The sequence below is a fragment of the Nicotiana tabacum genome, chromosome 5 (genome assembly GCF_000715075.1).
Source record: "Nicotiana tabacum cultivar K326 chromosome 5, ASM71507v2, whole genome shotgun sequence".
Taxonomy (NCBI): domain Eukaryota; kingdom Viridiplantae; phylum Streptophyta; class Magnoliopsida; order Solanales; family Solanaceae; genus Nicotiana; species Nicotiana tabacum.
In genome coordinates, this window is record NC_134084.1 from 106,362,695 (window position 1) to 106,389,092 (window position 26,398).

Genomic DNA, 26,398 nt, shown 5'->3' on the forward strand with positions numbered 1-26,398 from the left:
TCTACCCAATTAAATACAATTATAATAACATACTACTTAAATACAAATTTTATACAATATATCTTTTGTATATTTTGTATCTGATTTATACATAGTAAAAAAATAAATTTCATACCACTAATTATATATTATACAACTTATCTACAATTTTCATACATTATTTCTGCTCAGTTATATACAACTACAATATCATACAACTTAAATATAATTTTTATACAATGTTGTTCAACTTTCATACAATAGTTAAATAAATAAAAGAAAAATATATAAACAATAGAATACAATTTTACTACAATTTCGTAAATATAATGTACATCATGTCTTCTTCTTCTTCTTCTTCTTCTTCTTCTTCTTCTTCTTCAAGTTTCAATCTGAAATTCAGTCAAACCCAAGTCTAATCTTCACCAAAACCCCTCAAAATTGAGATATAAACTCCAAACTATATTCCCAATTGTTTGCAACAACACTCAATCCAAACAAATAATGATTTTTGAAAACCCAAATTCGAATTCAAAGCTTCAAAGCTTTTTAATGTCTGTCAATGGTGGAATTGCTGCTCTATTTTCCTTTGCTTTACATTACTGAAATAAGGGATTGAGAGATAGAGAGAGGCGTAGAGAGAATTCTCAATTCTTTGCAACAACATCCAATTCAAACAAATAATATTTTTTGAAAACCTAAATTCGAATTCAAAGCTTCAAAGCTTTTTAATGGTTATCAATGGTAGAATTGTGGGTGGGTACAAGATACGTGGGGGAGGGGGAGGGATGTGGAGAGAGAAACGTGGGGGAGTGGAAGATCTGTTAGAGTAATTTTAGGACACTGATTACTATTATTAATTCTCTTAAAATGTACATAAATGGCAATTGGGTATATAAAATGTAATTATAGTAAAACTTGAGGAGGGAGGGTAATATAGTTTTATATAGTGTATAGGAATGTAAAAACTCCAATGGGATTTTTTTCATTCCTATACACTATTGGAAACTTTATTACCCTAAATGTTCATGTTTAGTAAATTACCCTACCTACACAAGTTTTGTTTACAAAATGTATACATTCCACCTTAAAAAGCTCTCAATCCATTATAAGTACCTTCAATTAAGAGATTTAGTTATACCCTTTACGTTTTTTTTCTCTTTCTTCTCTTTCCTTATTTTTCTGATGCACTATACTAATCGTGCTTGATCATATCCAGGAGAGAATTCGGTGTATTAATACTAACATTTTTGCCGCATTTCATGCATGGTTGGATCCCAGTTGGCCAATCCTTGAAAATTGAATATGATCATAAGCAAAAGTTAATCAATTGCACTCGTTTGACACAATTTAAAAATCTCATGCAAAAAAGACATTTCCTTTGTTCTTACGTAACTTTGCCTTTTTCACTTCTGTTATCCTAGCTCTCCCACTAATAGGGTATAGTCAAAAGAAACAAAACTAACACTCAATAGATAGTAAGTATTTAAATGATACCTTTTGCTAGAGAATATCTCTGACCAATACATCGCAATCTCAAACAACACTCTCGCAAACCCACCCTTGAATTTATCGACTGATTTGTCATAAATAACATATTTGACCTAATTATAACATCACATGCATATACGACGTGGTATCATCACATTGATTATATCTTGTGTTTATAATTATAATATTTACGTGGAACTACTACTGGCACACCATCAACCCTTTAATACTCTTTAATGTACAACATGTTACTCCTCCATTGTTGGTACATACATGCATGGAGCTGCGCACCTCATATTACTCAACCCTACAATATTCATTACAAATTGAATACTTCGGTTTGCATCACAATTATATCTTTACTAAGATATGTGGATTTTCTGATCGTGTACGTAGTCTGAATTTGTTAGGTGGTGTAAGTAACTTGACTACGAAAGAGGTTGACGGGTCTTAAGGTGCATTAAATAAGTTTTTAAGAATTCTTTTTTTTAAAAAAAGGAGCTTTAGAATTTCACAAGGATTGGACTTTTTCAAGTTTCTATTTAATTGTGGAAAAGAGAAGTTAAATACAGTACAATATATTCCATAGTCATTTTATGTGTGGAACAACTTTTACCAACTTTTGTGGGCGTCCATCAAGATTGAAAAGGGTAGTGGCCCAATATTTTGATTTTAAATTTTTTTCTAGGAATCTTTATGCAAATAGGTAACTGGATTTACTGTTGTACATGTCCGAACAGGTATACATATATTATACATGATTATATGCAAATTATATATGAATTATACATATAATAAGTTATTGCCGGCTTTTTTTAGTTTAAATGGTTGTATCGTGAATACTCCTTCCGTTCACTTTTAGCTGGCACGTTTTAACTTTTCACGCTCCTTAAGAAATAATAAATAAAGTTCATAATTTACCATAATACCCATATTAATTGATGCATATTTTATTGGATTTGAAAAAATAATTTGAAATGAGTAATAAATACTGTAGGTATAACGGGAAAAAAATTTGTTGATATGCGTAAAGTGACGAGTAAAAATGAAAATCTATTTTTGCGCACTAAAAAAAGTAAACGGAAGGAGTAGCTATTTAAGTTAATTTTGGCAACGTGGGAAAATAAAGGGTGGCCCTTTTGCATCTTGGTGGGGCCAAACATCACAAGAAAGCATTCTTGCAAAAGTGCTATTCTTTAAGTAAAACTTTGGCAACAGAGCATATTGTAGCATAATCTCTGCTTTGCATGGGGTCAAAGAAGAATTTTCACTCATCATTTGAGAAAATAACGAACATTTTTCTTCCTTTTTTTTTTCTGAGAAAACTTGGGCATTACATAGTCTTCTACTAAAGATAGAACAAGAAACATACCTTAAATCCACCAATACAACACATGCTACTTTTTCCAGATCACCCTTCAGCTGCAAACAAACCTAACCTAGAAACCCAAATTTCTAAAAGAACCTAAAAATAAATAAAAATAAAAATAGCACTACAGAAGCTCCAAAAGTTCCCTTCACCCATTTCATAATTCTTCTTTCTTCTTTTACTTTTTCATTTTGGATTCAAGTCAAAATGGAGCTCAAATAGTGCTATTTATAGAAAGTTGAAAAACAGGGCTAGAGGGTTTAATTTTTCATTTTTTCCAAGGTGGGGGGCAAGATTGTTGATAAACCTAGTAATAGCAGAATGTGATAGATTCTTGACTATAGTCTAACTGATATTCCTCCTAGTAGTCTTGTTCTTCTCATACATAACATCAAGCAAACAAGTACTCTTGCATTTAGGGCATCTTGGATCATTAACTTCTGCTAACATAACATACATGAGGCACCGTGGACAACCAACCAACACCATTGAAGTAATTGTTTCTGGGCTGTCGGAATAACGTTGAACGGCGGAGGAATCATCGGACGACACGCATGAACTCGTCGGCGACGCCGTCAACGACCTGCTCGGTGATTCCACTTGTGGGTGGTTGATCACTCGTGGTGGTGACAAATTCAGCTTTAGATCAAGCTCACCATTTCCATTTCTTCGGCTCATGGCTAATTGTACTTGTAATAAATATGATTTCTTTTCTTCTTCTTTTTTGAATAATCTCCCCTGTCAAATAACGAAAATCCAAAAAAATAAATAAATAACATGGAAAAAAGGAGTTCAACTAATATGACGGAGTAAAAAAAATTTTACACTATCAAGTCACTTAAAAGTTAACTTCTTATAGCAGGTATGGATTGATAACCAACAAATCACGGCAAATAAGGGCAACTCAGTGCACTAAGCTCCCGATATACACGGGGTTTGAGAAGGGCCGGACCACAAGGGTCTATTGTATGCAGTCTTATACTGCATTTCTGCCGGAGGCTGTTTCCACGAATTGAACTTATGACCTCTTGGTCACACGACAGCAACTTTATCTGTTACGCCAAGACTTCTTTCCCAACAAACCACGGTAAATGATTAATTAAAATAGGTAAAATTATATTGATAGTGTAAAAATGATATGAAAAAACGATTAGTATTTTTTACGTGATCATCAGAAGAACTTGTATTACCTTAAGATTGAGAAATCTTTCGCCACCCTAAAGGAAGTGATGAGGGCTAGCTCTTCTAATTCAAAGGTGGAGTAAGGGTGGTTGTGATGGAAGAAAGGGACGGCGGTAGCCGGAAGGTTACAGCGGTGATCGGCGAGGCACCAAGGGAAGTAACCGGAACCACCTGCAGCACGGCTAAACTACTAAGATGAACAAGTGGAAGTTGTTGTGGTCCTAGTTGATGATCTTGGACTTGTAAAGACATATTATATAATGGGAACTATAGAGCGGAGAGATGGGATTGCTTTAAAAGCTTAATTAAATTATAAGACGGACGAGTTGGAAGAGAGAGAGAGAGAGAGTTAATAGGAAATCAATTGAATGAATTGAAAGAGGAAGTGTAGAAAGGAGAGAGAGGAGTAAATTGAGGGGCAGGAAAATGTATTAATGGTTGGAGAAAATCCCAAGATAGTTTGCTCAAAATGGAAAATTGGAGTAAATATTTGCAATTAAAACTAATAAGTGCATGCAGTGCAGGGAAATTAAAGGGGCTGGTAGAGGGGAGGTAATTCATTATGGTCAATGTATGAAAGGTGTAAATAGCCATTGACACTGTGTGTTTGTGTGTGTTTCTTGATAAAGCTATACATATAGAACAAATACAAACACAAGAAAAGCCATAGATGCCTTTAAAGCGCCAACTAAATTTTCTAACAAATCCAACCTCACTCATATTAATTTTCAATAGCTATCCATATTTAATAAATTCTAGAGTTGCGTATCATGATGGACTTGTTAATTAGTTAATGTGAAATGAATAAGTGTTGACCACATCTTTTCCATTCTTTTCAATTTTCTTTACAAAAACAACTACTCACTATTAATTCCAATCAAATTGCGATTGGTTATATATATGAACCTTCGCTAATTATGTTCTCCTTCTGGCTCAAATATTCTATCGTAATTTTTAAAAATAAGTGTCTCGGATTATTTGTTATTTTAGAAGTTCTAGACAAAATCAATTATTTTTTTTCTCATTTTATCCTTAGTACTAATTGTTCTTGAAGATGGAGATGACACATAAATAGAATAAATATTTAATAAAGAGATATTTTATTTTAAAACACAAATAGAGGTAAAATAGTCAAAAACACATTCTAATTAATGTTTCTTAAGGGTCGTGCAAAAGAGAAATAGGACAGATAATTTAAGACGAGGGAAATATTTCTTTAAAATAAAAATACTTTTTCCTTCTTCCTCTTTTTCCTTTTTTTCCTCTGATACAAAGGTATATATACCGAGTATACTTAATTATATTATGTGTGTGTATTGTTACTTAAATAAATATGGCCTAATAACACTTTTGTGGCGATTTATTATGAATTATTATTTCATAGAAAATATATGCATATACATTTGTGTCGCCGCCAAAAGTTTTGATATAAGCGGCTCCATTCGGTCCATTTTAATTTTTTTTTTTTGTTTTCACACATATTAAGAAATTTACTTTTTAGCATTAACTAATAATAAAATTGACCATATTAACTTTAATTTGTTCCTTAAAAATATAATAAATACTCCTAGACTCTTTACTTCAAGGAAGCCTTGAAAAAAAAAATTACGTCCTTCTTTATATATGAAGCAATCAAATATTATGGACTACAACAAAACACAAAAAATTTATTAAAGTGGACCGAAGAAAATACTATTATTCTAATACTGGCGCACTGTATTTTCAAGTTTAGTGTTCAATATTATTTATTGCAGTTTAATACATGGCAAAAATCACCCGTTGCGATGACCCGATAGGTCATTTTATGATTTAAAACCAAATTTTGGGTTCCGAGGCCTTTAAAACCTCATTCTATCCCTTCTTGATTTACATGCGCAGTCTGGGCGAGTTTTCGGAAAGCTTCTATGTTGAAAGTTGATGAAAATAATAATTTTTGCCTTTAAAAGTTAATTTAGTTGACTTCAGTCAATATTTTGAGTAAACAGACCCGAACTCATATTTTGACAGTTCTGGTGGGTCCGTATAGAATTATGGGACCTAGGCGTATGCCCGGAATCGAATTCCGAGGTCCCTAGCTCGAGATATGAATTTTTGATGAAAATTAAAAGTCTGAAAATTAAATGGTTTTAAAAATTTGGTTAATGTTTGATTTTGTTGGAATGGGTCCATAGTTTAGTTTCGGAGCCCGGTACAGGTCCATTATGATATATTAGACTTATTTGTAAAATTTGGTGAGAAACGGAGTTGGTTTGACGTGATTCGAATGTCCGGTTGTGAAAATAGAAATTTTAAATGTTCTTGGGAATTCATGTAATTTGGTGCTAAATTCGTAGTTCAAGGTATTATTTTGGCGATTTGATTGCACAAGCAAGTTCAATTGATGTTTTTAGACTTGTGTGCATGTTTGGTTTGGAACCCCGAGGGCTCGCATGAGTTTCGGATATGCCACGGGGTGATTTGAAACTTAGAAAATAATTGTTGGTGTTCTTCAGTCTTGTAGCAGGCCTAAGACCTCGCAAATGCGAGGTCAAGCTTCGCATTTGCGACCACTGTTTGGTTTGGATTTGCGAGCTTCTCATCGCAAATGCGAAGAGAAGCTGGGCCAGCCTATGTTCGCAAATGCGAACAATCGTTCGCATTTGTGATGGGGACAGGGGGGAAGGTAGACTTCGCATTTGCGACCATTTGATCGCATTTGCGATTAGCTCAGTCTTCGCTTTTGTGAAGGAAGCAAGAGTGTGCGAGACCTCACAAATGCAATGGTTTTCTTGCATTTTCGAGCTTCACAATTGCGATGCTCAGGTCGCAATTGCGATATCTACAACTGTGTAAAACCTAACTTAGACGGGATTTTTGCTTATTTCTCAAAATTTTCAAAATAAGAAACCCTCTATGCGATTTTCCAAAGACCATTTCTTCCTGAAATTGTAGGTAAGTGATTCTTAACTCGTTTCTTTCAATATTTCACTTCATTTTACAAGATTTCAACCTAGAATCTAAGATTTTCATGATGGAATTGGGGATTTTTGGGTAGAAACTTAGAATTTTGAAATTTGGGGATTTAGACCTCAAATTGAGGTCGGATTCCAAAATTAATTATATATCCGGGCTCGGGGGTGAATGGGTAATCAGGTTTTGGTATGAATTTTGAGTTTGGACCAAGCGGGCCCGGGTGTTTACTTTTGTTGACTTTTTAAAAAATGGCCTAAATTGATTCCTTGCAATCGTGGGTAGTTCCTAAGGCTAAAATTGAATTGTTTGGTTAGTAATTTGCTAGATTCTATTAGTCCGGAGGCTTGTGTAAAGGGAAAAGTGGTGATTGAGCTTTGAGTTTGGTTGTTGGAGCGAGGTAATTATCGTGGTTAACCTTAGCTTGAGGGATTAGATATTATTTGCTTACTTGCTACGTGTTTGGATGTTGAGTACAACGTATAGGTGAGGTGACGAGTACTTATGCGTTGTTGTAGAGTCATAGTATGTGAGTGAGTCTTATTCTTATAAATGTTATATTCTTGATCATATTGTTCATGTTTAGATCAGCTATTCGATGTGTTGAGAAATTTTTTATTATGTTTTAATGAATTTGGTATTGATTGAGTATTGACTCAAAGCTGAGGTTGGTATTGTGGAACTAAGTGTTGAAGTAAGACTTGTTGTTGTCATTTCTATCTCCCTATTATTGTTGTCCGTTGTTTTAGTGAGGGAGAGTGTTAAAGCACGAAGGGTGATGTCGTGCAATATTTTATGAGTGAGTGATAAAGCATGAAGAGTGATGTCGTGCACGTTTCTATTATTTATTATGGTGAGGTTGAGTGATAAGGCACGAAGGGTTATGCCATGCACATTTCTACTATTTTATATGGTGAGGTTGAGAGTAAAAGTACGGAGGGTGATGTCGTGCCGTTTTTATTGATTATCTAGTGAGGTTGAGAGTAAAAGCACGAAGGGTGATGCCGTGCATTTTCCATTGTTGTGTTTACTTGTTATTACTGGTTCAAGGTGTACTAGCTGTTTAAATTCCTCTACTGTTGTGCTTCTTTATCTTGCAACCCCATTAGCATGATTCCCCTCCCGTTACTATCTGTTCAGCTTCTATTATTTGTTATTGTGCTAGTATATTGTTTAACTACACAGGTTTATACATGTGTCTTGTCCTATCATCGTCACTACTTCGCCGAAGTTAGGCTCGGCACTTACTAGTACACGGGGTCGGTTTCTGCACTCTACACTTTTTGTACAGATTTCGGTACTGGACCGTGTTGACCAGAGTTGAGCTACTGACTTCAATCCCACAAGAGACGCAAGGTAGATCTGTCGGCGTTTGCAGACCCTGGAGTCCCCTTCCAGTTATTTCAGTTTAATGTTTCTTTTAACTCGAAAACGATTGTACTTTCTTTCAGCCAATATTTGTAGTAACTTTTAGAAGTTTGTGGATTATGACACCAGATTCTGGGTAGTTGTGTATAAGTATTTGTGTTATTATAAAATTCTGCACTCCTTTAATCTGCTATGGTTTAATCGTTGTTATTCACTGAATTATTTAAGAGTTAACGTATTAATCTCTAATTTTTGCCTTGCTTAGCAACTGAAAGGTTAGGCGCCATCATGGTCCCGACGGTAGGGAATCCGGGTCGTGAAAAGTTGGTATCAGAGCACTAGGTTGTCTAGGTCTCACAATTCACGAGAAAACTTAGTAGAGTCTGAAGGATCGGTACGGAGACGTTTGTACTTATCTTCCAAAGGCTATGGAGTTAGGAACAGTTTCACTTCTATTCTTCTATGTCGTGCGATTTTGTTCTCTGAATGCTAATTAAACTCTCTACTCTTGCTCCTTCGCATATGGCGAGAACATGTACCACTTCATCAACTGAGAAGTAGCCAGAGCCCCTAGTGGTAGCTCCTACGAGGGGCAGAGGACGAGGCCAAGGCCGTGCTAGAGGTCGAGGCAGGGGCAGGGCTCAGCCTAGAACTCGAGCAACAACACTAGTAGCGGAGCCTCAAGTAGAGTTTGATGAAGAGGCTCCAGCCCAGACCGTTCCAGCAGGGCCAGCTTAGGTTCCAGAGGGGTTCATAGCCACCCCAGTGCTTCATGCTGCTTTGGTCCGTCTAGTGGGCCTTATGAAGAGTATTGCTCAGACTGGCACATTTCCGACAGCACCAGCCATCTCTCAGGTTTGGGGAGGAGCATAGACTCCCTCCACCCACACTCTGGAGCAGATGGCTCTTCAATTTCAGACTCCAACAGCTCAGCCAATTGGGGCAGTTTCGCCGAGTGTTGCAGCACAGACCGGTAACGGATCAGCTATGTCTTCTGAGGCTTTGTGGAGATTGGATAGGTTTACCAAGATCTTCTAGTTCACTATGGAGGTACATGTTCAGAGGATCCCCAAGACTATCTGGACAATTTTCATGAGGTGTTACGGAACATGGGGATAGTGGAGACCAATGGGGTCGACTTTGCTGCATTTCATCTGTCAGATTCTGCCAAGAAATGGTGGAGGGATTTTATGTCGGCCAGACTAGCTAGGTCGCCGGCTCTTACTTGGGACCAGTTCTCTCAGCTATTCTAGATAAGTATCTTCATATCACTCGGAGAGAGGACTATCGGAGGCAGTTCGAGCGTCTGCAGCAGGGTTCTATGACTGTCACTCAGTACGAGACTCGATTTGTGGATCTGGACTGTCATACTATTATCCTGCTTCCTATCGGGAGAGAGAGAGAGGGGGGTGAGGAGGTTTATTGAGGGACTTGCTCAGCCTATCAGATTGTAGATGGCTAAGGAGACTAAGAGTGAGATTTCTTTTCAGGCGGCAGCTAATATTGCCAGGCGACTCGAGATGGTTCTAGCTTAGGGAAGTGGTCAGGGATCTGACAATAGACCTCGTCATTCCGGCTGATTCAGTGGTGCCTCGTCTGGAGACAGGGGTACTTTTGGTAGAGGTCATCCTCTCAGGCCGTTTCATTCAGCACTCCATGCTTCTCATGGTGCTTCAGGTGGTCGTGGCCCTCATATGTAGTATTCCGATCAGCTAGCCTACAGTGCACCACCAGCTCCTATTAGTGCACATCTGCTCCAGAGTTTTCAGGGTGGTTACTCAGGCCGCCAAGGTCAGTTTTAGGGTCATCAGCCATAGCAGCCGAAATCTTGTTATACTTGTGGGAATCTGAGGCAGATATCTAGATTTTGCCCTCGAGCATCGAGTAGTTCTCAGCATCAGGGTTCTCGTACCATGGTTCCGGAACCGCGTGTTTCACCGCCCGCTCAGCCAGCTAGAGGTAGGGTTCAAACAGTTAGAGGTGAACGTCGAGGCATTAGAGGTGGGGGTCAGGCCCCTAGAGGTGGAGGCCAGCCAGATAGGGCTCGTCCTCGATATGTAGTTCAAAGTGGTGGGGCCCAGCCTCGATGATATGCTTTTCAAGCCAGGCCTGAGGCTGATTCATCTGACGCAGTTATCACAGGTACGGTTTCAGTTTGCAGTAGGGATATCTCAGTATTATTTGATCCGGGTTCTACTTATTTGTATGTGTCATCCTATTTTGCTTCATATTTTGTTGTGCCTTGTTATTCTTTGAGTGCTCCCATGTATGTGTCCACATCGGTGAGGGATTCTATTATTGTAGATCATGTCTATCGTTTGTGTGTGGTTATTATTGGGGGTCTTGATACTCGTGTAGATCTCCTACTTCTCGATATGGCTGATTTTGATGTCATTTTGGGGATAGATTGGTTGTCACCTTACCATGCTATATTGGACTATCACGCCAAGATAGTGACCTTAGCCTTACCGGGGTTACCTTGATTAGAGTGGAGAGGGACTCCTGGTCATTCTACCAGCATGGTTATATCTTATATGAAGGCTCAGCATATGGTCGAGAAGGGGTGTCTAGTTTATTTGGCTTATGTCCGCAATTCTAGTGCTGAGGTTCCTTCCATGGAATCTGTACCAGTTGTTCGGGAGTTTCCAGAGGCATTTCCTGCAGACCTACCGGGAATGCCACCCGACAGAGATATTGACTTCTGTATTGATTTGGTTCCGGGCACTCAGCCTATTTCTATTCCGCCATACTGCATGGCCCCGCCAGAGTTGAAAAAGCTGAAGGAGCAGTTGCAAGATTTGCTTGATAAGGGCTTTATTAGACCCAGTGTCTCGCCTTGGGGTATGCCCGTGTGCATAGATTATCGGCAGTTGAACAAAGTCACTATCAAGAACAAGTATCTATTGTCGGGGATTGATGACTTATTTGATCAGCTTCAGGGTGGCAAGGTATTTTCAAAGATAGATCTGAGGTTTGGCTATCGTCAGTTGAGGATCAAGGCATCCGATGTCCCTAAGACAGCTTTTCAGACTCGATATGGGCATTACGAGTTCCTGGTGATGTCATTTGGCTTGACAAATGCCCCAGCAACATTTATGGATTTGATGCACCAGGTGTTCAAGTCTTACCTGGATTCATTTATGATTGTGGTTATTGATGATATCTTGATCTACTCCCGCAGCCGAGAGGAGCATGAGCAGCATTTTTTAATCGTACTTTAGACGCTGAGAGACAACCAGTTGTATGCTAAGTTCTCAAAATAAGAGTTTTGGTTGGACTCAATCACCGTCTTGGGGCACGTTGTATCAGCAGAGGGTATACAAGTGGATCCTAAGAAGATTTAGGCCGTTCAGAATTGTCCTAGGCCTACTTCAGCCACAAAGATCCGTAGTTTCTAGGGATTAGCGGGTTATTATTGTCAATTTGTGGAAGGGTTTTCATCTATAGAAGCCCCGTTGACTAGGATGACCCAGAAGAGTTCCCCGTTCAGATGGTCAGACAAGTGTGAGGCGAGCTTCTAGAAGCTTAAGATAGTTTTGACTACGACGCCGGTGTTAGTGTTGCCCACAAGTTCAGGGCCTTATACAGTATATTGTGACGCATCTCGTATTGGACTTGGTGCGGTATTGATGTAAGGTGGCAAGGTTATTGCATATGCTTCACGGCAGCTAAAGGTTCACGAGAAGAATTATCCAGTTCATGACTTAGAGCTAGCAGCCATTGTTCACGCGCTGAAAATTTGGAGGCACTATCTATATGGCGTGTCGTGTGAGGTGTTCACGGATCATAAAAGTTTGCAGTATTTGTTCAAGTAAAAGGAGCTCAATTTGAGGAAGATGAGGTGGTTGGAGCTATTGAAAGACTATGATATCACCATCTTATATCATCCCGGGAAGGCCAATGTAGTGGCCGATGCTTTGAGTAGGAAGTTAGCTAGTATGGGCAGCCTTGCGTACATTCCAGTCGGTGAGAGATCGTTTGCATTAGATGTTTAGGCCTTATCCAATTAGTTCATGAGGTTAGATATTTCTGAGCCCAGTCATATTTTAGCTTGCATAGTCACTCGGTCCTCTTTGTTTGAGCGCATCAGGAAGCAACAGTATGATGACCCTTATTTGCTTGTCCTTATGGACATGGTGTGGCACAGTGATGCTAAGCAGGTTACGGCTGGAGATGATGGAGTTTTAAGGATGCAGGGTTGTGTTTGTGTGCCTAATGTGGATGGACTTCGTGAGTTGATTCTAGAGGAGGCCCACAGTTCCCGGTAATCTATTCATCCGGGCAGCATTATTGGTGGAGGAGGATGAAGAAAGATATAGTTGCATATGTAGCTCGGTATCTAAATTGTCACCAAGTAAAGTACGAGCATCAGAGACCTGGTGGTTTGCTTCAAAAGATAGAGATTCCTGAGTGGAAGTAAGAGCGTATCACTAGGGATTTCGTTGTTGGACTCCCACGGACTCAGAGGAATTTTGATGCAGTTTGGGTTATTGTGGACAGACTGAACAAGTCAGGTCATTTCATTCCTGTGGTCGTCACCTATTCTTCAGAGCGGTTGGCAGAGATTTATATCTGTGAGATCATTTGTCTTCAAGGTGCACTTGTGTCTATCATTTCTGATCGAGGTATGCAGTTTACCTTGCACTTCTGGAGGGTAGTACAGTGTGAGTTAGGAATGCGGGTTGAGTTGAGCATAACATTTCATCCTCATATGGACGGACAATCCGAGCGTACTATTCAGATCTTGGAGGATATGCTACACATATGTGTTATAGACTTTGGAGGATCGTGGGATCAGTTCTTGCCGCTAGCGGAGTTCACCTACAACAACAGCTATCAGTCGAGCATCCATATGGCTCCCTATGAGGCATTATATGGTAGACGGTGTCGATCACCGGTTGGATGGTTTGAGCTGGGGGAGGCTCGGTTATTAGGTACAGAATTGGTACATGATGCCTTGGATAAGGTTAAGATTATTCAGGATAGACTTCGCACATCTCAGTCCAGGCAGAATAGTTATGCCAACCATAGGGTTCGTGATGTGGCATTCATGGTCGGAGAGATAGTGTTGCTTCGGGTATCACCCATGAAGGGTGTAATGAGGTTTGGAAATAAGGGCAAGTTGAGCCCTAGGTACATCGGGCCTTTTGAGATCCTTGAGTGAGTGGGAAAGGTGGCCTACAGACTTGCGTTGCCATTGGGCAAAAGTGGTGCATCTAGTGTTTCACGTGTCCATGCTTCGGAAGTATCATGACGATTCATCCCACGTGTTAGATTTCAGCACTATCCAGTTGGACAAGGATTTGACCTACAAGGAGGAGTCAGTAGCTATTCTAGACCAACAGGTTTGTCAGTTGAGGTCAAAGAATTATCCTTCAGTTCGAGTGAAGTGGAGAGGTCACCTTGTTTAAGCAGCTACCTGGGAGTCTGAGTCCCATATGCGGAGCAAATATCCCCATATTTTCACTAGGTCAAGTACTTTTCTATGTTCGTTCGAGGTAGACGGTTGTTTTAGAGGTGGAGAATGTGATGACCAGATAGGTCATCTTATGATTTAAAACCAAATTCTATGTTTCGAGGCCTTTAAAACCTCATTCTATCCCTTCTTGATTTGCGTGCACAGTGCAGGCGAGTTTTTGGAAAGCTTTTATTGTTGAAAGTTGATGAAAATAATAATTTGTCTTTAAAAGTTTATTTAGTTAACTTCGGTCAATATTTTAAGTAAACAGACCCAGACTCGTATTTTGACAGTCTCGGTGGATCCGTATCGAATTATGGGACCTAGGCGTATGCCCGGAATCGAATTCCGAAGTCCCTAGCTCGAGATATGAATTTTTGATGAAAATTAAAAGTCTAAAAATTAAATGGTTTGAAGAATTTGTTTAATGTTTGATCTTGTTGGTATCGGGTCTGTATTTTGCTTTTAGAGTGCAGTACAAGTCCATTATAATATATTAGACTTATTTGTGAAATTTGGTGAGAAACGGAGTTGGTTTGACGTGATTCGGATGTACGGTTGTGAAAATAGGAATTTTGAAGTGGTCTTGGGAAATTCATGTGATTTGGTGCTAAATTCATAGTTCTAGGTATTATTTTAGTGATTTGATCGCACAAGAAAGTTCGTATGATATTTTTAGACTTGGGTGCATGTTTGGTTTGAGCCCTAGAGCCCTGAGGGCTCGGGTGAGTTTCGGATAGGCCACACGGTGATTTGAAACTTAGAAAAAAATTGCTGGTGTTCTTCAAGCTTTGCATTTGCGACCACTGTTTGGTTCGCATTTGCGAGCTTCTCATCACAAATGTGAAGAGAATTTGGGCTAGCCCATGTTCGCAAATGCGGACAATCGTTCGCATTTGCAGTGGGGATAAGGGGAAGGTAAACTTCGCATTTGCGACCATTTGGTCGCATTTGCGATCAGCTCAGCTCGCAATTGCGAGCATTTCTTCGCTTTTGCGAAGGAAGCAGGAGTGTGAGAGACCTAAAAAAGGCGATGGTTTTCTCGCATTTGCGAGCTTTGCAATTGCGATATCTGCAGCTGTGTAAAACCTAATTTAGACGCGATTTTTGCTCATTTCTCAAAATTTTCAGAACAAAAAACCTTCTAGGCGATTTTCCAAAGACCTTTTCTTCCCCAAATCATAGGTAAGTGATTCTTAACTCGTTTCTTTCAATCTTTCACTTCATTTTACAAGATTTCAACCTAGAATTTAAGATTTTCATGGTGGAATTGGGGATTTTTGGGTAGAAACTAGGGATTTCGAAATTTGGGGATTTAGTCTTCAAATTGAGGTCGGATTCCAAAACCAATTATATATCCGGTCTCGGGGCGAATGGTTAATAGGGTTTTGGTCCTAATTTCGGGTTTGGACCAAACGGGCCCGGGTGTTGACTTTTGTTGACTTTTTAAAAAATGGCCTCAATTGAATTCCTTGCAATCGTGTGTAGTTCTTAAGGCTTAAATTGAATTGTTTGGTTGGTAATTTGCTAGATTCTATTGGTCCGGAGGCTTGTGTGAAGGTAAATGTGGTGATTGAGCTTTGAGTTTGGCCGTTGGAGCGAGATAATTATCGTGGTTAACCTTGGCTTGAAGGATTAGGTTTTATTTGCCTACTTGTTACGTGTTTGGATGTTGAGTACAACATATATGTGAGTTGATGAGTACCTATACGTTGTTGTCGAGTCATAGTAAGTGAGTGAGTCTTATTCTTGTAAATGTTGTATTCTTGATCATATTGTTCATGTTTAGATTAGCTATTCGATGTGTTAAGCAATTTCTTATCATGTTTTACTGAATTTGGTTTTGATTGAGTATTGACTCAAAGTTAAGGTTGGTATTGTGGAACTAAGTGTTGAAGTAAGACTTGTTGTTGTCATTTCTATCTCCCTATTATTTTTGTCCCTTGTTTTGGTGAGAGAAAGTGTTAAAGCACGAAGGGTGATGCCGTGATGCCGTGCAATGTTTTATGAGTGAGTGATAAAGCACGAAGGGTGATGCCGTGCACGTTTCTATTATTTATTATGGTGAGGTTGAGTGATAAAGCACGAAGGGTGATGCCATGCACATTTCTACTATTTTATATGGTGAGATTGAGAGTAAAAGCACGAAGGGTGATGCCGTATCGTTTTTGTTGATTATGTGGTGAGGTTGACAGTAAAAGCACGAAGGGTGATGCTGGGCATTTTTCATTGCTGTGTTTATTTATTATTATTGGTTCAAGGTGTACTAGCTGTTTAAATTCCTCTACTGTTGTGCTTTTTTATCTTGCAACCCCCTTGGCATGCTTCTCCATCTGTTACTATTTGTTCAGCTTCTATTAGTAGTTATTGTGCTCGTATATTGTTTAACTGCACAGGTTTATATATGTGTCTTGTCCTAGCCTCGTCACCACTTCGCCGAGGTTAGGCTTCGCACTTACCAGTATATGGGATCGGTTGTACTGATGCTGCACTGTGCACTTTCTGTGCAGATTTTGGTACTGGACCATATTGACCCGAGTTGAGCTGCTGACTTCAATCCCACAGGAGACCTAAGGTAGATCTGTCGGCGTTCGCAGACCTTGGAGTCCCCTTCCAGTTATTTCAGTTTAATGTTTCTTTTAACTCGAAAACGGTTGTACTTTCTTTCAGCCAATATTTGTAGTAACTCTTAGAAGTTCGTGGATCGTGACACCAGATTCTGGGTAGTTGTATATAAGTATTTAGGTTATTATAAAATTCCTCACTTCTTTAATCTGTTATGGTTTAATTATTGTTATTCACTTAATTGCTTAAGAGTTAGTGTATTAATCTCTAATTGTTGGCTTGCCTAGCAACTGAAAGGTTAGGCGCCATCACGGTCCCGACGATGGGGAATCCGGGTCGTGACACCCGCACCGAGTGTATACACCCAATTTAGTTAAGTTAACCATAAACAACAAACTAAAGTTTATTAGGAGTTCTACTTTTAAATAATATACTTTTTAAAGATGAAGTATATCTAATAAGGCACCGTGATAAAATTTAGGGTTGTCGTTACATTTCTATCTTTTATTTCCCTCAGACTTTTCTTCTAGCATTGGTCTCATTCTTCATCGTTGATTTAACAAGAAGCTGTAGTTTACTTTTTCAATAATGCAATTGCAAAATTAATGTACAATATTATGCCAAAAACATAATTGAGAATATATTGTGGGAGAGAAGTTTTGTAAGTAAACATAGGTCACTTTTTGTTTAGGAGTAAGCAAAATTAAATTGCAAATATAACTTCAATAAATGTGGAGGTATATTCATAGTTTCATTGAATTCATGAAAGTACCAGGAAAGAAATGTAGTCTGCCTTCTCTCATTTTTTTCCTTATCAATAAATCCTAATGAACTGCATCTTTGTTTTGTCGTATAATCTATAGAACAATTTTTGAAAGAATGGGTTTTCCCCAGTTGGTTTGTGTTTTCGGTACTTACCGCTCAAGTTGACTTTAACATAAGGAACATAACAACGATTAGCAAAATTATTACGTATTTTTATACTATTATTTAAAATCATATGAAAAATATATAATAGTTAATTATGGTTATATACTAAGAATTGTGGTTAAATAAAATAACATGTGTCAACTTTCTGATGTTTGAGTTCCTTATTTGATTAATTCATGTGATAATATAGCTGTTAAGGTTGGTGGAAATCAAGAAGAAGATAATATGAATGCCCCTCACCCAACAAAACCATCCGTACAGTGCTAGTATTTCTTCTAATAAATATTTTCTTTTTATTTCTCACCCTTCTTCTAGGGAGTATGTGTGATATATCGAAATCACTTTAATGTTCATTATTTGGTTGATGAGCAGAGAATAGTTTTCTAGCTTTCTCTATGATAACCAGTATTTGGTACGCGCGTTGCATGTGTGACTTGTCTCAATAAATTAATTTTAAAAAGAAAATTCATTAATATGATATTATAAATTGTATAACAAAATATTAATATTATAAGAATTGAGAAGATAATATTCATAAAAAGGAATCAGAAATAGGAATACGTGTGTGGTATAACAAAATATTGATATTATAAGAATTGAGAATATAATATGCTTAAAAAGGAATCATAAATAGAAACATGATATGCTTTCAATCTCAATTATAGTTTATTCAAAACTTCAATTACACATCATACACAAGAATACGAAAGAGGAAATAGTTATATATATTGAACAAATATACTTAACTAAAAAGATTTAAAATTGAAGTGCTTTGGTGAACCCTAGAGAAATTTTTTTGGAAAACTTTCCATCCTTCAAAGATAAATTGTATTAGGGGTGTGTATAGGTCAGATTGGTTCGGTTGTTTCATTTAGGACAAAGACCTGAATCTAAAACTTGCATAACCATTCCTTACGTGTTAAAAATAAACTAAAAAATGAGAAAGGTTCAAAAAGGAATCTTAAATTTTAGAAAAGTAATTTAATAATCAAACCTTTAGTTGATTTTAAAATCTTAAATATTCAAAAAAAAAAATTAAAATTACAACTCTTTTTTTAAATTATAAAGATACTTTTAACAATTTCATACGTAAATAAAAAAAAATATAATAATTGCATAGATGGTGGTAGTTCAAATAGGGAAGGACATAATAGATAAAATATTAGTTGATTTCAACGTTCTAATTTAGTTGTATCATTAATCCAATTAAGGAAAGAATTTACTTAAGGAAAGAATTTACGTAAGGTAATAGATTTTAAAGTCCTATAATTATAATTAGTTTATATAGTAATACAACCTAACTCTAAAAAATTTATATTATGCATAAAACTTGCAAATTGTTATGAAACCCTAAAATATTTGTTTACCAACTATCATCTCTTTTATTACCTAGAGGCTAAATTACTATACATGTAGCAATTAACTTAGCATGATCTTAAGACCATCAACGTGTTTATATTGGAACGTCATTCAAATAGTTCTAATGTTAGTTTACTTCAAATACTTTTATATTAGATAGTTTACACGGGCCAAACAATAAAAAAGAGGATATTTCATATTAGGACTTTCTACCTTGTTCAATAAGGTAAAATTAATAATCAAAATTTTTTGTTGATTTTAGTATCCAAAATATTAGGAAGGTATCCAAAATTTATTTTCCCACTCACAAAACTACAATTTATTTCAAGTGAGATATATGTCCCAACATAATTTCAAATTTCAATTATCATTTTTCAACTTAATTCCAACTACTACTTTTTTTTTCAAAAATTATAAGTTGTATGTCCAAACGCCTACTTAAGCCAACTAAACATGAAAAAATTAAAAAATATTTTTCTTCATACCAAACAACCCATATTTCTATTAAATATTACATCCTATGAGAGGATTACAAATATATTTAGATCTCTTTTAAAGAAAATACTATATAACAATTTTAAAATTATATATACAAAAATAACAACAACAATAACAACAACCCAGTAAAATCTCACACGTAAGGGGTCTGGGGAGGTTAGTGTGTACGCAGACCTTACCCCTACCCTGATGGAGTAGAGAGGTTGTTCCTGATAGACTATCGGCTCAAGGAAACAAAAAAGACGAAAAAGACAATATATCGGTACTTTAAAAGTATATATAAATATTACTATATATTTATATGTCGAATTGGTTCAGATTCTTTACTCCATACCAACACTACTAGAAATCCGAAAAAAAACGACCAAAATTTGTCTGTCAAGAAAAGCGACCAAAGTTGGTCGCTAAATTGGAGAAAATTATTAAATAATTATTCCTAAAACATTAGTGACCAAGGTTGGTCGATAATGTGGTCAAAATGTTGACCGGACTGGTCAGACTTGCTTTGTCACGACCCGGATTTCCCACCTTCGGGAGTCGTGATGACGCCTACTAATGTGAGCAAGGCAAGCCAATCATTTAACTACTTATTTCATTACTCAATTATTTCTTTAAAACAAATATAAGACGATAACATGAAAACAGCGAAACTTTAAATAATTAAGCGGAAGAGAACGATTAAATATCTGAAATCTGCATCTATTACAACTCTTAAAACCTAAAGCACCCAAAACCTGGTATCACAGTGTCACAGACGGTCTAAGATTTACTACATACAAAGTCTGAAGAAATAATAATACACTATTCCGGAATATATGGAAAATGAAACAAGAAAATAGGGATAGCGGGAGACGCTAGGGCTTGCGGACGCCTGCAGGTCTACCTTGGATCTCGCGTGGACTGAAGGTAGCCTCCACATTACGGTCCAAAAGCTGCTCCGGGATCTGCACATAGTACAGAGTATAGTATTAGCACAACTGGCCTCATGTGCTGGTAAGTGTCTAGCCTAACCCCGGTGAAGTAGTGACGAGGCTAGGACCAGACTACCAAATAAACCTGTGCAGTTCAAATATATAAACAGCGGAAAAGAAATACAGAAATAAACAAATAAAGATAGGAGGGGAAAACATGCCTCGGGGAATAACATGTAAAACAGAATATCAAGAAAATTATAAAGGAATCAAAATCAACCACTAACAAGAATAAGGAAGACAAAGGTAGATTTCACTTTCTTTTCACATCTTGTTGCAGGCGTGCAACTCGATCCCATTTCCTGTATCTCGTGGCAGGCGTGCCACCCGCTCCCATTTTATCTATCTCGTGGTAGGTGTATCACCCTCTCCCATTTCATGTATCTCGTGGTAGGCGTACCACTCGCTCCCATTTCATGTATCTTGTGGTAGGCGTACCACCCGCTCCCATTTCATCCATCTCGTGATAGGCGTACTACTTGCTCCTATTTCATTGGCGTACCACCTGCTCCCAGTTACAAGCCAACAATAATCACAAAGAATCCCGGCAAGGGAACAAGAGCAATATAATAACTTCCCGGTAAGGGAACAATGATATTTCAACAACATCCCGGCAAGGAAACAATAATATCAAAACAACATCCCGGCAAGGGATTATTAATATCAAACAAACATCCCGGCAAGGGAACAATGGTGATAATAACATATGAAGTGCAAGAAACCACAACGGAGTCATAACAATTATAATACAAGACTCACGGGCATGCTTGACACCAACGTATAGATACTCGTCACCATGCCTATACGTCGTACTCCACAATTAACATGTAGCAAATAAGACATAACTCTCAATCCCTCAAGCTAAGGTTAGACCAAACACTTACCTCGAACTTCCACGGCCAACTCAAGCCTCAAACACCGCCTTTCCTTTCGAATTCGGCTTCAAATCAATTGTATCTATACATAATCAACTTTATAACATCAATAAATGCTAAACAATCCAACTTCAATGCTTAATTATAGCTCTCTAATCATTCTTCCCAAAAAGTCAAAAATCGACTCCGGGCCCGCTTGGTCAAAACACGAGGTTCAGACCAAAATCCGATCACCCATTCACCCACGAGCCCGAATATATAATTTATTTTCAAATCCGACCCCAAAACGAGGTCTAAATCACAAATAATCAAAAAACCCTAACTCTACCCAAATCCCTAATTTTCTACCCTTAATTACATGATTTAAGCCAAGAAATCTAATGGGTGTTAATGAAAATTAAAGAAAATGAGTCTAAGATTACATACCTATGAATTGGTGGTGAAATCCCCCTTCCAAAATCGCCCAAATTGGAGTTAAGATAAAGAAGTTATGAGTTTTGGTGTAAATCCCGTAATGACTATTGTTCTGGTCTTTTAAAATAACTGGGTGAAATTACTCATCGCGTTCGTGATGGGTTAGGCCTGATAAGCCTTCGCGTTCGCGGAAGCCGGCTCGCGTTCACGGAGAAGAAACTCCTCGAGCCTCGCGTTCTCGTCCAATGGGTCGCGTTCGCATAGGTAAAATGCCCTTCCCCCTGCCCAGGCTCACTAGCCATCGCGTTCGCGTGAGTTGTGTCGCGTTCGTCAAGGGTATCCCTCCTTAGCCTCGCGTTTACGACTCCAGCTTCGCGTTCGCGAAGAAGAAGTTTGGCTCCTGGGAAATTTGCCATACGCGTTCGCGAGTAGACCCACACGAACGCGAAGAACAAAATCCTTGGGCACTAAACAGCAAAAACCTGCAACTTTTCATAAGTCCAAAACCTTCTGAAACATATCCTAAACACACCCGAGCCCTCGGGGCTCCTAACCAAACATACGTACTAACTCAACAACATCATACAAATTTGTCTGTGCGATCAAATCATCAAAATAACCTCAATAACAACGAATTAAACCTCAAAACCAAAGAACTTCCTCAAACTTCTTAAAACATAAATTGTTTTGCAATTTAGGTCCGAATCACGTCAAATGACATCCGTTTTTCATCAAATTCCACAGAATCATCTTAAATCATATATAAGACTTGTATCCGGCGCCGGAACCAAAATACGGGCCAGATACCATCATGTTCTAATCAAATTTCATTTCAAATTCCTTTAAACAATTTCAGGAAAAAAAATTCTTTAAAAATTTATTTCTCGGGCTTGGGACCTCGGAATTCGATTTCGGGCATACGCCCAAGTCCCATATTTTCCTACAGACCCTCCGGGACCGTCAAATCACGGGTCCGGGTCCGTTTAGCCAAAACATTGACCGAAGTCAAATTAACTCATTTTATAGTCAAAATTTATCATTTTTCACAGATTTTCACATATAAGCTTTCCGGCTACGCGCCCGGACTGTGCACACAAATCGAGGTGATGCTACATGAGGTTTTCAAGGCCTCGAAAACAAAAATTTCAATTTAAAAGCAAGTGATGACCTTTTGGTTCATCACATGCTTGGTCAAAGAAATACTGAAATTAGCGACCAACTTTGGTCGCTAAAGTGGGACCCACCTATAAAATTTTAATAATTATATTATTATTTAAAATAAATTATAAAATATAAATAAATATAATTTAAAATTAGCGACCAAAGTTGGTCGCTTACGAAAGGGGAAGCAGATAGAGACCAACTTTGGTCGCTAATCTGGGACCCAGTTATAAAATTTTAATAATTATATTATTATTTAAAAAATATTATAAAATATAAATAAATATAATTCAAAGTTAGCGACCAAAGTTGGTCGGTTATGAAAGGGGAAGCAAGTAGCGACCAACTTTGGTCGCTATTTTGGGACCCAGTTCTAACGTTTAATAATTATATTATTATTTAAAATATTTTATAAAATATAAATAAATCTTATTTAAAATTAGCGACCAACGTTGGTCGCTATTTTTTAATTCTGGATAATTAGCGACCAACGTTGGTCGCTATTTTTAAATTCTGGATAATTAGCGACCAAAGTTGGTCTCTTTTCAGGTCAACATTGATCAAATTAAAAATTACTTTTGTATTTACTATCTAAATAATATAAATGTAATCCGTTAACACTTTTGTAATACAAGGGATGAATACACTAAAATATACTTTAACATGCTATATATGTAGTTAAAGTAGTACAACAAAGCGTGATATATATAGGTTGAGACATTTTGTTTTTAATATTCAACGATGCATCTGAGTAGGTTATAAGTCGATGAATCAATTTACACACAGATATATTTGATAAAAAATTATTTATACTAATTAGGATCTTCAAATACAGTAGCATATACTATATATATATATATATATATATATATAAGAACATGAAGCGCTCGGAACACAGGGCCGGATTCTTTTAGGTATTGATACACTTGTAAATTGATTCATCGACTTATAACCTACTCAGATGCATCTTTGAATATTAAAAACAAAACGTCTCGACTTATACCGATTAATATGTTATAACTGATTCATCGACTTATAACCTAGTGATGAATGAATGTAATTCATTAACTCTGTTATAATACAAATAATGGTTTATGCGTGTGTATGAAATTACTCATATACTTAAATATAACTTAAAAAATTCCTTTGCATACATGCTATTATAATCTATTAAAAGTAATTACCTAGTTAATATAATTTTTTTTAAAGATTATGCTTATAGTTTTTAATTATTTATAATAATTGTAGTTAAATAAAATAAATATTTATAGCTAATAAGATTTTTTTATAGCTTACAATATTTAAAAACCAAAAAAGAAAAAAATATTTAATTTTTTTTTTAGAAATAGCGACCAACGTTGGTCGCTATTTTGGTCAAACAGTCAAAATTTAATTAGCTACCAAAAATAGCGATCAGCGTTGGTCGCTTTTTGTATATCCAGACTGAAAAACGGGTTTCCCCCTCTCGTTCTCTTATTTTCTAAAACAAAATTTCCCCAACTCTCTCTTAACACATTCCCTTCCCCTTCTCTATTTCCCTCACACAAATCAATCCCCCACCCCATGCCACCACTGTGACCGCCTGAGCTACCGCCGGAGCCGTTGCTGCCACCGCTGCCGCTGCCCCTTTCTCTCCTTCTCCACCTAAAAAAATTTAGGTTTGAATTATAACCTTGAATCTTTGTTATTTCTAGTTTTTATTTCAATTATTTCAATATTGTAGTTTAAGGATATGAATTAGTGTTTAAATTCTTTGAACATTGTATTTTATTGAGGATTAGGGTTTAGGTCTTGTTTTAGTTAGCTTTGTTAATTAATTTTATTAACTAATTAGTTTAATTAGTGTTGAATTTAGTTTAGTTAGATTTGAATTATACTTTGTATTGTCTTGATAGTTTAGTTAGAATCTAGGGTTTAGGATATGAATTAGACTTTTAGGATATGAATTGGACTTTTAGGATATGAAGTGAGCCTTTAGGATATGAATTGAATCTTTAGGATATGAATTGAGCCTTTATGATATGAATTGAACTTTTAGGATATGAATTGGACTTTTAGTTTATGTATTGAAATTTTAGTTTATAAATTGAAATTTTAGGATATGAATTGAACTTTTGTGGATATGAATTGAAATTTAGGATATGAATTGAACTTTTATGATATGAATTGAAATTTTTGTATATGAATTGAATTTTTAGGATATGAATTGAGCCTTTAGGATATGAATTGAACTTTTAGGATATGAATTGAGCCTTTAGGATATGAATTGAACCTTTAGGATATGAATTGGACATTTAGTTTATGTATTGGAATTTTAGTTTATAAATTGAAATTTTAGGATATGAATTGAACTTTTGTGGATATGAATTGAAATTTTAGGATATGAATTGAAATTTTTGTGTATGAATTGAACTTTTAGGATATGAATTGAGCCTTTAGGATATGAATTGAACCTTTAGGATATGAATTGAGCCTTTAGGATATGAATTGACCCTTTAGAATATGAATTGGACTTTTAGTTTATGTATTTGAATTTTAGTTTATAAATTGAAATTTTAGGATATGAATTGAACTTTTGTGGATATGAATTGAAATTTTTGTGTATGAATTGAATTTTTAGGATATGGATTGAGCCTTTAGGATATGAATTGAACTTTTAGGATATGAATTGAGCCTTTAGGATATGAATTGGACCTTTAGGATATGAATTGGACTTTTAGTTTATGTATTGGAATTTTAGTTTATAAATTAAAATTTTAGGATATGAATTGAACTTTTGTGGATATGAATTAAAATTTTAGGATATGAATTGAACCTTTAGGATATGAATTGAAATTTTTGTGTATGAATTGAACTTTTAGGATATGAATTGAGCCTTTAGGATATGAATTGAAATTTTTGTGTATGCATTGAACTTTTAGGATATGAATTGAGCCTTTAGAATATGAATTGAACCTTTAGGATATGAATTGAACCTTCAGTTTATGTATTGGAATTTTAGTTTATAAATTAAAATTTTAGGATATGGAATTAATTAACTAAAAAAAGATTAGAATATGAAGTATATGGAATTAATTAACTAAAAAAAGATTAGAATATGAATTAACTAAATTAATTTGTTCTTGTTTTATTTGTATAGATGGAACATCGTAATTGGATGTACAATAGGAATTATCCTAATCGGTGGGGATTGCGGGAGGATTTTGTAGAAGGGGTTGATGACTTTATTAGACATGCAATGGAACTTCCACCAAGAATAACTTAGATACAGTACCTGGCAGAGTAGGTCTTTAATTGTTGTTCTCATTAGCGACAATGATGATGAGAAGGCAATGGCATGTGTTTCAAACAGTAATGGTGTAAGTAGGAATTTAACATTTCCTAAGCAGATAAAAGAAGAGGTTATAGATCTCTACTTCATTTTCCAAGAGGAAAAGAAGTTTAATTGAGAGTAACAAGGTTGATGGTAATGGAAAGTTGTCCGTTGCTCATGGCAGTTCACATAAAACGGGGATCATAAAGCTCTGTGATGACAAAGACGAAAGGAAGTTTTATTCTCAACTTTCTTCCAAGTCTGATCCGTACAAGCTTAATGGGATTGGTGATATTTCTTCGGATTCAGACAATGATTTGAGTGACAAAAGTATGGAAATGCTAATCAAAAGAATTAAAGGTAAAACGTTTATCTAAGGAAGAGAAGTTTGGAGAAATCTGCTGCCTATAAAGTGCACATATCACGTTCATGCAGAGTTCAGCATCCTTCTCTTCCAAGAAAAACGTTTTACCTTTAATTCTTTTGATTAGCATTTTCATATTTTTGTCACTCAAA

At 36.5% G+C, this 26,398-nt stretch overlaps 1 long non-coding RNA gene across 1 annotated transcript; it reads right to left on the minus strand.

The window, feature by feature from the left end:
- Nucleotides 1-3,008: 3,008 nt before the first annotated feature.
- Nucleotides 3,009-4,247, minus strand: LOC107810380 (uncharacterized). The gene is made up of 2 exons (XR_001653633.2): nt 4,030-4,247; nt 3,009-3,577 (listed from the first exon to the last, which is right to left on the minus strand). It is a non-coding gene; the product is annotated as an uncharacterized LOC107810380 (long non-coding RNA).
- Between the last annotated feature and the right edge of the window lie 22,151 nt (nt 4,248-26,398).